Below are 18081 nucleotides of genomic sequence, written 5' to 3'. Positions count from 1 at the left end.
ATAACAGGTAGGATGGGAGGTCCAATTCAAGCATTTCTCAGTTGAATTTTCCAGATATTCAAATGTGGTACACCATTGGCATGTTGCAGAGTGACTTAATCCATTTTCTGTTGAAATCGTTATACTAAAATCAAATGTATCAATTTTAATATGTTGTCATTTTCCATAATTATTTGGTTCTCTTTAAATTTCTGACTTATGACTTGTCATTGTTTTTTTGTAGTCAACGACAACCTCTCTCACTTCTTTTTAAGTAGGTTCAAGTCAGTTTTTTAGCAAGTTGGTAGCGTTAAAGAGATTTGTTGGCATTGGATCCCGTATAATCGGATAAATGGTCAAATAATAGCTGGTATCAAATGGTCCAAGTAAATGTTAAAAACTAGTGTTACGGCCTATCAGAAACTGTGCATAACATCTACGTATACGTCTAATCCTGTGGGTGTATGGCTATGCGCTTGAAATAATATACAAATTGTTTGTATGAATCTTTCAAGACGAGACGAACTCAACAATAGTTGTCATCGAAATAACTGGTTGTTTGTTTCTTCAACGTTATCATTTACGTAGGTCAACTCTGAAGTCGTAGGTCAACCATCAATACAATTCACATCGCCCCCACAGAATGGCTCAAACAATGAAGGTCCAAAATATCGAATTGATGGTTTATCCTGATTTGACATCCCATAACTTTTTTTTTAATTCCCGAATATTAAAGAAATTATTTTTTTTAACGATTCTCGACACCCAAAAAAACCGTTTATGTGTTGGAAATGCAGGATTTGTAGCTACCTTAATCAATAATTTTGTAAAACAATGGATTCAATATGGTTCAACATTGGGTTTTTTATTAATAAGTTAGAAATATAAAGAACAACCCTCGTAATATTTTGATGTTGAGACATGTCTAATCTTATGATATGCTTTTTAATATTAGACAATTTTAAGATGCTTTATTATAGGCGTCTTTTTTTGTACAACGGTGGAAACCCATTTGTACACCTAATATGATATTTCTTAGGAATTTTAATTTATCAAATTATTTTTGTTCTTTCATAAAAAGGAATAGGAAACTGTCAAAGAAAATCACTTAAAAGTCTATATTTTAAATTATTATAGTCTGTCTCTAGCGACAAGTAATTTAAAGGTTATTATTTTAATGGGAAATAAATTGCAAACACATTTATGTGCAACTTTTTTATGGGTCAATGAATAAGTTGCTTTTTTCATGAACGTTAAACTCTATACTTTGAGAATATTTTATAGAGGAAGCTTATTATTATGTTTGTTCCTTTTATCTCATTCAGGCCGGATACTGTGTAAAATTTTCAAGGCGTTGTTGGGATTTTCCTGCTACAAATAACTTATAATAATTTCCGACTACATTAGACTTTATTATTAATTCATTCGGGCGTTTATATATTTGAGTATACCTCCAGGTCCTCAAGGAATAGGTATCCTGATTTAAGAATTTTTCTCTTCCGGACGGTTTTGTTATAATAATTCTTACATTATTTTATATGTACAAAATTTATTAGTTTGTTCGAAATATTTTTTGTACTTTTATTCAAGTTCATTCACCAGGTACTATAATTAGTTCATATTTTGTTTTAAAAATTAGTTTTATAGTTTATTAAACTTTTAATACTAATAAATAAATCCATGGTTATATCGTACAGCTTTGCTTTTTCCTTCATTTTTACTAAATTTTACGGTTTATTGTAAAAAAGTATATAAGGATTCCATCTTTGTGGTAGTATACGAATAGTAGTTTATTCAGAAGACGTTGATCTTTTGATGAATTCTGACCGTGTTTTTGCTTCTATAATGACCGTTTTTATTTCAGTATTTGACGCATATAAATTGTAATCTTTAACAATATTCCGTAATGCTTTCAGTTTTGTTAAGTTGGGTTGAAATTTGATCATAACAATTAATTTATTCCTAGTTATTTGGCCATTAAACATTTTTAGAAACTTATAGTTACTACTGCTTCGTCATATCAGAACTGTCAGATTTGGTTTCAATGATTTAACACTTGGTTTAATTAGGGTGAAGTTTTAAAATTAATTTTTAATTAAGAAATCAATTTCTGACAATTCTAATTTGACGATAGGTTCTTAGAAAAGCTTTTCAGAACTTTGGTATCCGATTAGAAGAGTGTTGTCACCACAAGGACGCCATCTTGATGATTAAAAAAAAGCTTTTTTATATAAAAAAGTGTCGGGCGGAATCATGTTTCGATCTGTCTTCTGATCATTCACCAATAATAGTAACAGTTTCTTCAAAAATAAACATCCTTCTCTGTGTAATAATAGATCTAACTGGTCGCTATTTGGAAAAAAAATTTACAGAACCATTTCTTTAAACTTACCATTACAATCCGAAATTGATATAGAAGCAGCAGCAATGATTATTTAAAAATGTACAGGAAGCAGCATATTTCGCGACTTGGGAAAAAGTTGCAGAAAAAAGAAAATTGCGGAAGAAATAGCAACGGCTAAGAACTGAAGAAGATAAAAGAAAATTTAATAAAGCTATAAATGAGCTGAAAGAGTTGATTCAAAATGAACAAAACCAAGGCATTCAGGAATACTTAGAAAATCTGACACCAACTGACCCTACAGATTATTCATTGTGGAAGGAAACAGGAAAATTCAAAAGGCCCATCCTCTGAACATAAGCTTCCTATTAAAATAGATGAAAATAATTGGTCTAGAAGCAATAAAGAAAAGGCCGACATGTTAGAGTATTTAAAAGATGTCTTTAAACCCTTCCCGTCTGAGCTATGTCAAGATGACTAAAATAAACTTACTAGCTTCCTAAATTCGCTATTTAAAATGGATTTAGTACATCAAAAATTTCTTAACGCCTAACTTGGGAGAAGTACATACTCACCAAGCGAAAACAACTTGGACTCTACCAAATATATTGGTTTATCGGGCGAAAACCCAAGTTATCATTAGGTAACAAGATATTATTTTATTAATCTATACTCAATTTTATTTGGTTATATGCAATCCAACTATTGGGAACCGCTAGCAAGTCTAATATATCCATCATACAAGTGTTCCAAACTAAAGTGTTGCGTGCCATTGTCGATTCCGTACTATGTTTCAAATTAAGTAATACGACGCGATATCTCTCTAGAACCAATAACGAGTGTAATTCAACGTGTTTGTGAAGTACTTCGAAAGAGTGTCTCAGTGCATCTCAATGTACTCGCTAATCAACTAAATATGCGAAGTGACAGTGACGTGCGTAGGCTAATACGTCTAATACCATCCGATCTGATTATTGGACATATATAGACTTTACAAATAAGCTTTAGAATAAGACTAATTAATTAAAATAGTATTTTATGCAGGAGATCACTTAATGAAGTGATTTTTTCTACATGTCAGTGTATATATTATATAAACATCACAAATACTTATTGCCCTGTGGATCTACTAAGAGTAATTAAAAAATGTCATTAACATAAATTAATTTTACTATTAACTATTACTGGTCTATATCTTCTGGGGCATTATGTTTATTTCTTTGTTTAATTTGAGAGAAAATATTTTTTATCGAAATAATTTACGTTTTAGAGCATTATTTCAAGTTTTTTTAAATGCATGTTTGCAGCAGTAAATTTCCAGCAGAGGTACAAAATATTTACATTCATCGCTTTCAAATTGCAGCACTTTATAAATCTCGGTAAAATAAAACTTCAACAAAAAAGGAGACAGAAACATCACCGCCGTAAATTCCTGCGGTACTAAACCATCTGCAGATGAATATGTTTGTCATTTATTTCACATTAAAGTAACAACCTGAAAAATGACTTATCATTAAGACCACGGATTTTAATAACCAACGTTCAGAAGAAACGGCATTCGGCTATTTAAAAACCGTTTCTACTTGGTGGGTTCGTTGAATGCTTCTAACATCCGCTATTAAGGGTTCTACCTAATCATTTTTTAGGAAAAAAAGAACTATTTTTACATAGTTTTTGTAAGAATTTAAATTACTTGAAAATTATTTAATGTTATGGACGTGCTTAATTTATTAGTTCTTTTGATGAAAATATTTAGATATTTTCTGAATATTAAAGAAAATAGGTTAATACAAACAAAGGCATCTTTACACAAGTCATTTTGCTGTTTTTTTAAATATATTTTAAAGTCTCCTTTTACCACCTAGGGACTGGACCTACAGTTTAATGTGGGCTCTGAACCACGATCCTCAACATTAAGCATACCGACTGTCGAGTGACCAACTAGAAATCATCCCGGAAGACATCCGGTTTTACCCAGCCTGGTTACTGGCGTGACTGGCATCACTTTCCTTGTCGGATTTTACACTCTTGCCTAGGACAATCACAAATTTTAAACAATCGTAACATAAATTACGACCATGCCGCAGAGGGTTCGAACCCGCGGCTATCGCACTATGATTATTGAAATATTTCAGAAGTTTAATATGCATTAGTTAATATAAAATTTACAGTTATCGATAACTATAATGTATTTTCATTATTATTCGCTTATTATGACTTATAGCTAAAATTGTGTAATTCAACTTTTATTTTCTTATATTGAATTTTATAAATTAGATTTTGACAACTTTGGTTCCTAGCACCTCAAAACTCATATTACCCGTTAACCGTCCTATTCACCTGATTTAGCTTATAGTTATTCGGTAAATTCCAAAAGACTTTGACGTCAGTACATTATATCCAAGTCATTTGGGAACAAACAAATAGGGATAAATAACTAATTATTTAATTTTATTTAAACATTTTTCAAAAGCCTTGGTAAAAGTAATTTTTGAAATAAATAATCGTATTTCATCTTCCTGTGAAATTGCCAACGAAAATCATTTAAAAGTGTAAATTACTATATTCTGTGTTTAGTGACAAGTAATTTTACAGGTTATTAGTTGTGATGAGAAACTCTAACATAATTAACAATAATTTTCGGCTAAATTAAGAAGCAATACTATTAATGTAGTATTTATGAATTAGGCCTTAGGTTGTTTGAAAAAAAATTAACCTATGTTGAATATTTATGAAGCGTTTATTTTGTTACGTATAATGTTACTTATTGCTAGTTTTTATGTATATGTTTTTGTATACTTTGTTAGGTTATTACGTTAAAATGAGGTGACAGTAGGTCGAAAGCGGTAGCAGGACTACTGCTATAATTGGAGTTGGAATTCCACCAGAGCGTGAATGTATTTTATGTCTGTAATTGTAAATGTTCCTAAACGACAGCGTAAAACCGAAAAAGAACCACCATTATTTAAGTTGTTTTCTTCTAAGTTGGTTTTTGTTCTAAGTTTCCATTGTCCAGTGGCTAGGCTTGATACCGCGACTGTGGTTCAGAGTCTACGTCCAAGTCCAGTCCCAATTATCCCTAGTTAGTAAAATGAAGACTCTGGACTAATTTAATTTAAAAGAGGTTGTCTGTTATTTTACGGAAACGATTTATATATAATGGTGTACTATAGCGACCGGCCATGCCCGTAACCAAGCTGGATAAGACCGGATACCTTCTTTAATGTCTTCTTTAATTTGGTTTCTGGTTATCGAGGTTTATGGCTCGAAGTTCTTGTTAAGCAGGATTTTAGTTGGCTAGGGCTCCAGGCTCTAAGAATGAATAAATAAATAATATAAAATCTACTACATACTTCTTATCGTAATACATTTAAAAAATAACATTTTTTTTTATGAAAAATACCTGTGAAAGAAGAATATCTCCAGCAATGGCAATATTACTGCAATCTTCTTTATTTTTTTCAAACCCTTGTTTATATTTGTTACTTATTATATCTTTATTGATGTCATTTTAAACCAACACCAAAATGTACACATATTATTTAACGAACCCCTATTTATGCTAATTAAATCTACAAGATGACCAAGGGGGGTCCCCCTACATCAGAAGGGTTCATTTTACACTTTTCCGATGACTGAATGCTGATTAGACTTATTAATAGATCTATGGTACGTGTCTGCCGCATTCGAATCAACAAGGCCGATATATTAGGGGGTCAGAATTGTGCGGGTTTTAAATTACCTGGTAATTTCATTTAATTTTATGTGATCTCTGGCTTTACACTGTTGATTTTTAACTACTTTTTATTGTATTATATGGTATTACAATTAATATTTATTATTATGTATTAACATTTTATTTTAATAGTTTTAATAGGTTTAATAAATATATAAATATATAGCTACAGTTTTTTTTATTATTTAATTATTACATTATTACTAGTCATTTCCAACTAACCTACAATTTGTCTTTATTATAACTTAAATCTAGGTATACAACTAGGAGGACCCATCGGCCTTATCTCAGTCTCTGTTGAAATTGTATTTATACATGCCACTGCTGTATTTTTTATTATATGCACCTCACTACACAACACTGCACAAGATTAGATGGTTTGATTCTTTTGAGTCTGTATCCTGTTCTGGTGGTATCCAAAAGATGAAATACTTCAATATTTTCATGAGAATGGAGTCTTTCCTCATGCCCCCTTGCAATTCTCTGGATTTCTTGATGACTGACTGTAGGTATCTGAAGGTCTCGATGTAGGTAATCAGTTCTATAGTATTTAGGTGCGCCCACAATACCTCTCAGGACTTTGTTCTGAAAAATTTGTATTTTATTTATATTACTCTTTGCAGAACATGTTCCTACTAGCGAAGTTTTGCATCAAAATTCATTCCGAGATATTTAGCGTTGTTGCTATATGGAATGATAGTGTTATTTAATGTTATTGGTACCTGTACGGTCTGTTTATATGTTAACTGCACATACACAGATTTACTTTCGTTCATTTTTATTTTCCAAGCTTGTGTCCAATTATTTATATTGTCACTTGCCTGTTGTAATTTTCGTGAGGCTTCTTCACTATTGTCTCCGACAGCTATAATCGCAGTATCATCAGCAAATGTAGCTATCGTAATATTCTCCATTGGTGGTATATCACAAGTGTAGAGTAGACAAAGCATTGGTACACTTGCTTGTGGTACACCTGCTTTAGCTTCTTTTATTGTAGAGTAAGCTTCTTCTTGTTTGATTTTAAATGCTCTGCTTGTAATGTACGATTTGAATAGTTTCGTGTGTTGTTTTGGTAACATTTTCTGTGGTTTATGAGCAAAGCCTTCATGCCGAACCTTATCGACGACAACAATCACACACATAAATTTACGACCATGCCCTAGTAGGATTCGAACTAGCGACTCTCGCAACAGAACGTCCTGTCGCCTTTACCACTGCGCCAACCAAGCCGGCTCTAAAATTATTAAATAATAGAATATTATAATTAATATATAAATTTTTTAAATAACTTAATGCTTTTTCTCAATTATATTTTAGAGTATCTTTATTAAGCTATGGTTTATCTTGACGGAACTTAGAAGAAATCAAGCCGGTTTTATTGTGAATCTATGTGTGTCCAATAGTTCGAAATTCGATTAATAATGTTAAGAAGTATTAATTATGTTTTTTTTTGTAATAGAATAAAATGAAAGGCAGCGAATAAAGCTTTCCTGCTCATATATAGTCAAAATAGATTGAAAAAGTTATGTTAGTAAATATTAAATCTTCTTCCTAAATCTTAAAATAATTTCAAAATATTATTTAATTTCTAACATTTTTTACATTTATCACATTTAAATTATAAATATATCAATTAATATAAATCAAAATATATATGTCAATTAATATAATCTAAGAAATGAAATGCCCTTAACCAAAGTTTAACCATTTAAATAATAAATTCCATTCACTTTTAATCTACCAACTTAATTACTGTTGCTCTTTGGTAGAAATTACTGAACGATAATATATAGAAATATTCCTTTTTAAAAGTTAATTTTACAAGTTCACACTCTTAATCGGTACTCACTGTTTTGTTTGGTTAGAAACTACATAGTATAAAATGTATGTAAAGGATAATATTAAATATAAAATGCTATTAATAAAAATACTCCGAATTTCTTATAGAATGTTCCATAATTATTTTAAAATAAAATATATTATATGGGTATTGACAATGTATTTTAAAAATATTAATATGTAGAAGGACGGTTATATTTTGAACTATCCGTGTGACTTTTGCAAGTTGAAAATACACCGTTATCAGTTAAATTAAATTAAATAACAATTAAGTTCATCCTGTCTACTATTAGTATATTTTCTGCTTGTAGGAGTCTTATTATTCTCGTCTTTTATCTGTTATATTTCCGACTACGTACGTTGATTAATGTGAAGATATCACTATCATTTGATTAATATATGTTCACCATTATTATAAAATATGCTCATTGGGCGCAAATCCAAGTTATCATTAGATAACAAGGTATTGCTGTATGAGTCTATACTCAAGCCCATTTGGACATATGGAATTCAACTATGGGGTACCGCTAGCAAATCTAATATATCCATCATTCAACGGTTCCAAAATAAGGTGTTGCGTGCCATTGTTGATGCTCCGTACTATATTTCAAATGAAGTGATACAACGCGATATTCCTGTAGAACCTATAACGAGTGTAATCTAACGTGTTTGTGTGAAGTACTTCGAAAGAGTGTCAGTGCATCCCAATGTACTCGCTAATCAGCTAAATATGCGACGTGATAGTGAAGTGCGTAGACTAAAACGTTTAACACCACCTGATCTGATTACTGGACATATGTAGAGTTTAGAATAAGCATTAGAATAAGACTAATTAATTAAGATAATATTTTATACAGAAGATTGCTTAATGAAGTGATTTTCTACATGCCATGTATATATAATATAAACAGAAGAAATACTTATTGATAATAGGGCAGATTGTGGACTCACGAAGAGTAATAAAAAAAATTATTATAAAATATATAAAATAAATTATATAAAGCAATTAATATCAATTTAAATCTCTAAAAATATTTTTATACTATTTGAATTTTTTATATTATTTCTATTATGTATGTATTTTATTTTTTGGATATTTGTCAACAGAAAGCGACGTAATATTTCAAGGATAATTGGCCAGACGAAAAATTATATCAGTGTTGGCACTGATGAAAATTGGCAGTCATATGATACATGTTGCACGATATGGAATAAAATCGTTAATACAATTAAAATCATATCTCGTTTCACAGTTTTTGTCAAAATGGATATAGTATTTTTTAACTCTATATAATTATTGGTATCGAGGTATAGTCTGTTTTTTACAGATATTTATTTCCGATCTTTAGAAAATATATTGACTGGATAGTAATGAAGAAAAACAAGTTTTCTTGATAAACAAATGCTAATATTTGCTTTCTTGATAATTCAACAAAAATTATTTTATTTTTTACAAATATAAATACAGAATAAATTAGGTTTTTTGTCATTTTATAGTTTGTGCTCATTTTATCAATTTTAGATCATAATTCGATATCGATTATATATGCTTTTTTACCAAGTTGTTATGATTGTGGGTCGTATATTGTTTGTCATAGAGTATATATATTTTTTATTAAACAATGTTTTTAACGCAATACGTTTGGTTTCCGAATCATAAATGAACATTCTTAGTGTTAAATTTGAACAATTTTTCTTTATTAACTTTTTATTCTGTTTCTCAGCCAATGTGCTGGACTTTTCATAAATTATTCTGGCTATTGTGGGTACTATAATAAAAATAATGAACGTACAAATGTCTTATTATGAACTGACAATATATTTCAGTATTTTTATATTTGAAACACTGCCAAGTCAAGTACCCGAGCGAAGCTTCCATTTTTCAGAAAGCGTCATCTTACAGAACCAAATACTACTCGTACTGCAGCCCACAATTTTAAAAATCTATGTATACATACAGTTTAACATTTGCAGGAAACTCCTAATTGAGTAACGTTTTTGGTTTATGCGACAAATGTTAAGTAATGTTGAAACTATTTTTTAATATATTTTTTTTTTAATTTTCGATATATATTTAATATAGTGATATAGTAGCATAATCATTAATAAACTGGCAGGTTGTAAACTTATTAAAATCTACAATGTTATATACAATCAAAAACACATGTACCTCTTGTGGTGTAGGTGTGTTGTATTTATTGTTTATTCTCTCTTTTCTCATGCATACATTCATACATTCCATACATTCATCCTATCCCATCATGTAGTCTCCTTTCTACGAATTCTTCCACTGATTCACTTCAATAAAATCCTGCCCATTTTACACCCCTGACTCTTTTAAGGTATTTAATTTGTGCTTTCATTTTTTGCCTGACACTTCTTTTGTTAATGAATTTGCGCTGCTGCCCTAGTAATATGACTTTCGTTCTGCTATTATTCAATATTATTCTATATTAGTATCAGATTTCATTTTTTTTTCCTGTATTTCAGTTTCACATCGGAAAAATATGCTTCTTTTGGGACAAGTATATTCATTTTTAAAATTTTTAGCTTAGTGTTATCGTGTTGCAAAATGACTTCAACGAACTTCATTGAACAGCTCAAACCCGTCAATTGCAATTGACAGAAATAGGAATATCCTATCCAACATCTGAAATATTGAAACTAATATTCACACGGTTTTTTTTAATATATTTTAAAGTCTCCTTTTACCAATTATGGGTTTATCTGGACTGGGCTTAAAGTTTAACGTACGCTCCGAACCACGGTCCTCAGCATTAAGCTTACCGACTGGCGAGTGACCAACTTTAGAAATCATCCCAGAAGATATCCGGTCTTACCCAGCCTGGTTACTGGCGTGACTGTGATCATTTTCCCTGTCGGATTTTACACTCTTGCCTAGAACATTCACAAATTTTAAACTATCACAAACATAAATTTACGACCATGCCCCAGCAGGATTCGAACCCGCGGCTATCGCAACAGTAGGAGGACCGTCGCATCGCCTTTACCACTGCGCCACCAAGCCGGCTTCGCACGGTTTTATTAATGCGAGATGATGGGCTGCAAGTTTTTAACAAAAATCAGTGACTCGAAATCGCTTTTCTTTCAAATCACGCAAAATATATATCAATAGGGTACACAATGTACATATGTAAACCCTAATGACAGTTTTGATGTGAATTTATTTATAGAAAATAAACTAAATGTGGAAAGTCAATTTGGTTTTAGAGACTAATCATGCGGTTTATATACTTAATTGTGTATTTTTGGCAAATATATTAATGTGAGAAAAAAATGTAAGTGTGATCAATTTAAAAACAAGTCATTAATCATAATCAATTAGTCATCAAAACAAACCAAACAAAATCATTGCTTATATATGTATGACACCAAGCCTAATTTATCCTGACAATTAACATCTGTTCAAACAGGGGGGATATCTGCTTGGCTATTTAGATCCCATCAACTTATAGGGGCATATTAATTGTAAAGTGTTAGCTATAAATATTCTATATGTTGAAATAATATTATTGTACTAAAACATATTAAAAAGTTATGTAATCATTTGTTAAATATTATGTTTTTGTGTTTTTTTCCAAATTAAATAATGTTATTTCTGTTAGTAATTGTGTTAGTTGTACCTACTCTAGTAACATCTAGAAAATTCATCATCATCATTATCATTAAATAGTGTTAGAAGTAGTTTTGGAAAGTATCGACTGTTTAGTAATTAACTACTTTTTACTATCGACTGTTTCAGTCGCTATTTTTGGTTCGACTAATTTTACTACGTTTTACTAGTGACTGTTTCAGTTGACTGTTTTCAGTCGCAATTTTTGGCCCGACTCCGATGATTTTGTTATTGACTGTTTCGGTCGTATACTTTTAGTTACCATTTTTGGTTCTACTTTTGACTGCTCTTATGGCAATAATAGGTAATATTTCGATGACTATCTTTGTTTTTGTTAAAAAATATTTCCGTTCAAGAATAAATAAAGCATCTATTTAAAAAATACTTTACTTAACATTTTTTTTACTTACTTTACTTAATATAATACTTTACAAAAAGTAGTTATTGTGCGATCATTTCATGAGTTAGTTTTTTTTTCTATAGATATAATTTTGTTTTCTAAGTATTTATGGTTATTATACATCTTTAGTTTTTAGGTTTTGTTTAAGTTTTATTGTATTGTCTATATTTATTATAGTATGTTGTTTGAAAGTAACAATTAACATATTAAAATGCGATAAAATATGTATAGGCTATTATTTCATTCCAAAGAAAAATTCCTTTTTTACGGGCCAGAGAACATTCAGATATAAGTAATTCTGCTTCACTTAAAATGAAATTGCATTTTAATAGTATTCAGTAATATTTTTCGTCCTTTTCTTTATAAAGTTAGTACGTGAACACATCTCGATGTATATCTCCGTCTCGCTTATACTACTGTTGGAAAATATAAGCACATATAACATTAACTACTCCAAGAAATTATCTCCGTCCTCTCCTCTCTCACAATTTATACAGGAAAGGGGTTAAAATATAGGTTGTTTTAAATGAATAATGAGTTTTAATAATAACTTAAGAATTTGAAAAATGGTTTCAAGTTTCAAATATAGAAAAACAAATCTATTCTGTCCTGAATTGTCCGAACAATATTTTGTAGATTCAAATTATGTACATTATTTGTTATTATGATGATTTGTTATTTTTTCTTGTAATATATAGTTTAGAAGATATCTATTATGATCCGAATACCTTAAAAATGAATATTATATATAAGGGTGTGTTAGTAGTATAAGAATCATTTGAGATAAAAATCTGTAATTCAAAATTAAATTCAAGTATTGAACTTGTATAGCTAAAGTTTAAAGATACAGTTCACAACAATTAATTTGTAAACATGGAAATAATTGGTCATTATGTGATTCAATATAGAGCTAGGGTACTTTTAAAAAAATTGCTGTGTTCTGTTGTTGTAATAATATTGAGATGATACCTGCCAAGACAAACAATAATTGTAGTAGTTAATGAAATGAGATAAAAGCGCCAGAAAATATGAAGAAAATTTAAAACAAGGTATTGGATAATAATTGGCTAAAAGTTATTTGGCGTTATAGTGTTAATTGTATTTGAGTGTTAGACTTAAATCTCATATTAATCGGAAATTTTTGGTTATAGGAAAGATTTAAGAAAATATCTATAATATCTGTAAGGTGCATGTACAGTAATTTTAATCTAAAAATTATAAAATAAAACCTACCTAAGTTATTATTGAATTATCGTAAGTTTTCCTATTTTGAAATAAAGACTATATTTCTAAAGTTTTTTTTTTTTAATTTAATACACAAAATACGGTTAGTTTTTCACTATCTAATAATTTTTCTTTATTATTGTTCTTAAATAGTTAAATAGTGTTTGATGGATTGGATGTATTCCCACTGGTGTACCCCATTAAGTTTAACACTTGGCACTTTTTTCACACATACATAACACATATATACACATCATTTTCACTCATTAATTTTCTTTGTTTTGATTAGTTTGGATTAGGAATTGGAGTTCGAATTATATTGATATTAGATTTCATTGTACAGCTCCAGAATTAACGCTATAACAGCTGTAACAATAACAATTTGTTGTGAAGTAATAATGCTGATTGTCGTTCAATTTATTACTAAATTTTTTTTAGCTTCATATATAGTTCTGCTCGTTTCTTCTTAATATGCTTTTTCCACTTGAGCTTAACTATACCGGGTAAGACAGTATCATCACAAAATGTAGCCGTCGTCACTTCTTCATATTTAGAGATATCACTGCTATAAAGGAAGTTTCAAACCATTACCTTGTGATACACTCAAAACTTCAGAATATTCGTCGTTATTTCTTACTGTGAAGTGTCGACCAGAATGGCAGGATTTGAGAATTTGGTTCATCGGACTTTGTAATTTATTTGTATTTGAGGCCGTCATGCCTCATGCTTCAACGAAGGCATGGAAAAAATCCAGGAGTATGGCTGAACAAATTTACTTTTTTCAAACGCTTTATTAATTACATCCATAATACGATCATTTTTATATATTTAATACTTAAAATAGTTTCAGTTCAGTATACTAAAATTGGAACGGTACAGAGAAGATTAGCATGACCCCTGCGTAAGGATGACACGCAAAATCGTGAAGCATTCCACATTTTTTATTAGCTCCTCTATAGTAAAACAGCTCTTCACCCAGACACTTGACTAGAATTACTCTAATCACCTCACCATTTACACGGATGGTTCTAAACAGATTTCGTCGGTGCCGCATACAATTCAAGTCTATTGCAGGAGCACTTTTGGCTTCCTACTATTACTAACATTTTTTTGCGGACCTTTTGGCGATTTACAAGGCCCTATCTGCCCTGGATAGGTCATTAATAGAGGCATCAATACTTATAATATCGGACCCAATGAGTTCTTTGGATAGTTTGATTTTAGTAAAGAGAGTCCACCCTCTAGTTATAACTATCAGAGACAAATAAAAAAAAAGGAATGAAGATACAACACTGGGGAGAAGGGGAGTAAGGATAAATTATCTATGGGTTCCCTCTCACAGGCGAATTTCCGGTAACGAAAGAGCTGACTATCTGGCGACCAGAAAGGAAGATTAAATTAAACTAACGTTCTATTTAGTAAGGAAGATGCTAAAACACACATATGGAAAACTAGATCAACTTATGGAAAACAACAAGTTGTGGGAGATCAAGATGGTCTTTCAACAATCTCCTAATATTCATAACTTTAGCAGGTTCCAACTGAGCAGACATAGCAGACTAACTCATGAGTATTTGTTAAAAGGAAGAGACCCTCCACAATGTGATGAGTGTCAAATGCAACAGAGCGTCAAGCACATCTTTCTGGACTGTGGAAAGCTTGAGGTACTGAGACAGCAACTCGGGATGCCAAGTTCATTAGAGCAAATGGCCCAACCCAAGCATTTGGACATGCTTATTAACGTTTTAACGGCCACAGGATTGATATAGCTCCTGTTTTTCTCCTCTATTGCAATTTGTATTGTTTAGTATTTTAACATAAATGTCATTATTTTGGATACTTTATTTAAAAACTACATTGTAACTCGACCCTGAATAGCCCAAGGGGCTGATGGTCTTTTAAAATAATAAATAAATAAAGAAAAATAATAATAATTAGAATTTTCAAGTGCAGCACAATTAAGTCTTTGTAAATTTCGATATAATAATTTAATAAATTAATAATAATTAAAGCTTTAATTTGTAAATTACTTTTTAATATATATTATCGCGACTGTAAGAATGTTGTTAATTCTTTTTCGGCATATATATGAACTATTCAGATAAATAACTGGAAAAGAAAATAATTTTAACTATATAGGGAAATAGGAAGTTAATTTCGTTATGGAATATATTACGTCAGCAGTCATGTCTTTTCTGTTGAGTCACTTAGCGAGAGGATATAATAATAGGTGAATCAAAACAATTTTAGACCGAGGACCCACTGACCACGAATTTTGAAAACTGTTATTGTATATAACAAGGAGGGATGTGCAGCAGATGCAGATAAGCAGATGGCGACGTATCTATTATATCCCAAAACCGGCCAAAGTTTGACGCGAAAGCTGTATAGATAAACCAAGTTTTATCTAAATAGATCACAAACCAAAAAAAGCACATTATATTAATTCATACACTCTTGTAACGGGACTGATATAATGTATAAATAATATGTTAATCTTTTCTTTGTACATAATGACTTTTAATAACATAAAATAAATATTCTTCAGCAATACTTTTATCTTATAACAAATAAATTTGATTAATGTTAAATAATACCTTCATAAATCACGAATCATTTTGTTGTTTATAATTTTACTAAAATTAGATGATCATAATGGTTTATCGCGAACTAAAATTTTCAAAAAGTCTTTACAAAAAGTCAAACGGACTACCAAAACTGTTCGTATCGTGAAAATATCTAAGCATCCACGATTAGCCCTGTCTGCCCAACAACAACCAAATGAACAAACTATAAACTTGATAATCTTTCTATGTGAGGTAACTTTTATTATCTGATTTTATAACATTAAATCGTCGAGTAACATATGCCGGCTTGGTTGGCGCAGGGGTAAAGGCGACAGGACGGTTCACCTACTCATGCGATAGTCGCGGGTTCGAATTCTGCTGGGATATGGTCGTAAATTTATGTTTTTGATTGTTTAATATTTGTGATTGTCCTAGCCAAAAGTGCAAAATCCGACAAGGAAAATGATCCCAGTCACGACAGTAACCAGGTTGTATAAGACCGTATGTCTTCTGGGATCATTTTTAAGTTGGTCTCTCGTCAGTCGGTAGACTTAATGCCGAGGACCGTGGTTCGGAGCCTACGTTAAACAGTCGGTCCAGTTCAGACAAACCGTCCATTAGTTTATCGCTAGCTACATGTAGCCTCATGTTATGTTTCTTGGTTTTTGCACACTGCTAACAGTGCTGTATCATTCTCAAATGTAGCTATCAAACTTCCCTCGAGTTTTGATATGTCATTCGAATAAAACAGATAGAGGACAGGTTCCAGGATGCTGCCCCGAGACACCCTAGCCTGTATTTCTTTTAGTTCCGAATTTTGTTTCATTTTGTTCAATCTATATATCAAGCTGTGGTGCTAAACTTTGTACAAGGCTTGTGCTACGTCTAGGTCATATTTCTTTTTATTCCAAAGAACGTTCAATGATATCCGTTAATCTATGGACCGAGTCGATTGTTGAATGTTTTTCTCGGAATCCACAGTGATAGTCCGGAGTTAGTTTGTTTTGTTTTATTATTGGACTTATTCACTTGAGCAATATTTTCTCGATATTTTGTCGCAATTGTTAGTAGAGAAATAGGTCTATTATGACGTGGTTTGTCTGTTCGCCATTAGGAGTGTAGACTTCAGCTAGATGTTTAGCTTTGAGCTTTGCTTTTTGTCTCTAGGCTATGGTCCATTGTTGCTTCTTATAGGTGGTATAGATGTTATATGCCTAATAGTATTCTTGATTCAATATTCCTTTAGTTTTTGGATTTCTCGCCTAAGCCACTGAGTTTTATTATTATGTATTGTCTTACCTCTAGGATCCCTAGTTTTTTGCCGTGTTCTTCTGGCTTTTCTTTTTTCTTTAACTAGTTCTCGAATTTCTGCTAAGTAGTTTACACCTTTAGTTATGTGTGTAATCACTTTGGTATTTTGGTATGCTAGTCTCTGAATAACCCTTGTAAAGTTCTTAACTTCTTCCTCTAGTTGCTCTATAGTTTTAAGACTGTTTTTTTGGGTTGATGTTGCACTGGAGGTCCACCCTAAAACTTTCCCAATGTATGGTTTTCTTAGTAAGGGTGGCACTTTGTGGCCTTTTTATTATATTTTCGCCTATGGTTAACACAACTCACAAATGATCAGAGTTGAGGTCAAAGTTCTCTTGTATTTGTATAAAATTGGAATACACTTTTATCAATGTATGAATTTTATCAATGTCAATAGGCTTACCTGTTGAGTGATAATTACAGCTCCTTTCTTGAATTGTATTTATTGCTCTTTGACTTTATTTTGAATTAAAATATGAAGACCATGGTTCCGACAACAAGATGGGTTTACCCAATTTCCTTGTTTTTTTTTGTGTCTGTGGTGTAGCACAGACCGAGTAAATCACTGGATTAAAAAAGAGTTGGCCGCCGAGGGAACTTACTACCATCACGACCATAACGGGCCCTCAAAAAGAAGGATGAATTACTTTTATGGAAGTCATAGAGACACTTTTAGGTAGTCATAAATACCCTAACTATAAACAAATCGTTAAAAGAATGCTAAAAACATTTCGAGTTTTAGGTAACATAATGAGTCTAAAAGTATATTTTCTTCATTCCCACCTCGACTATTTTCCGGAAAATTTGAGAGATATGGATGAGGAGCAAGGTGAACGATTTCACCAGGACATGGAGTTATAATGGTTGGGAAAGAAAATAATATTTTTCAAGCCTGTTCTCTTTTGTTTTAATATAATAACTCGTTTAACATAGTTATCCAAAATGTCAAGAGACGTATCGTCCTATGACAAAAACGAAGTCACTTTCCCATAACCTAAACAGCTCTTTTTTTGTTTGCAGATCTGTGTAATAGATTTATTTCCATTTTTT

General features: G+C 31.1%; 1 protein-coding gene and 1 non-coding gene across 3 annotated transcripts in view; both read left to right on the top strand.

The window, feature by feature from the left end:
• PlexB (Plexin B) overlaps positions 1 to 18081 on the top strand; it is a 385819-nt gene that overhangs the window by 162923 nt on the left and 204815 nt on the right. The gene's annotated exons all lie outside the window — the stretch shown is intronic.
• Positions 13990 to 14095, top strand: LOC143197834 (U6 spliceosomal RNA). Its single transcript, XR_013006084.1, has one exon. It is a non-coding gene; the product is annotated as a U6 spliceosomal RNA (small nuclear RNA).

Source organism: Rhynchophorus ferrugineus, unplaced genomic scaffold (genome assembly GCF_030347505.1).
Source record: "Rhynchophorus ferrugineus isolate W39M unplaced genomic scaffold, kcgeb_rfMv2 rfM5, whole genome shotgun sequence".
NCBI lineage: Eukaryota > Metazoa > Arthropoda > Insecta > Coleoptera > Curculionidae > Rhynchophorus > Rhynchophorus ferrugineus.
Note: the sequence above shows the minus strand (reverse complement) of the source record. Positions and strands in the feature narration are given on the sequence as shown.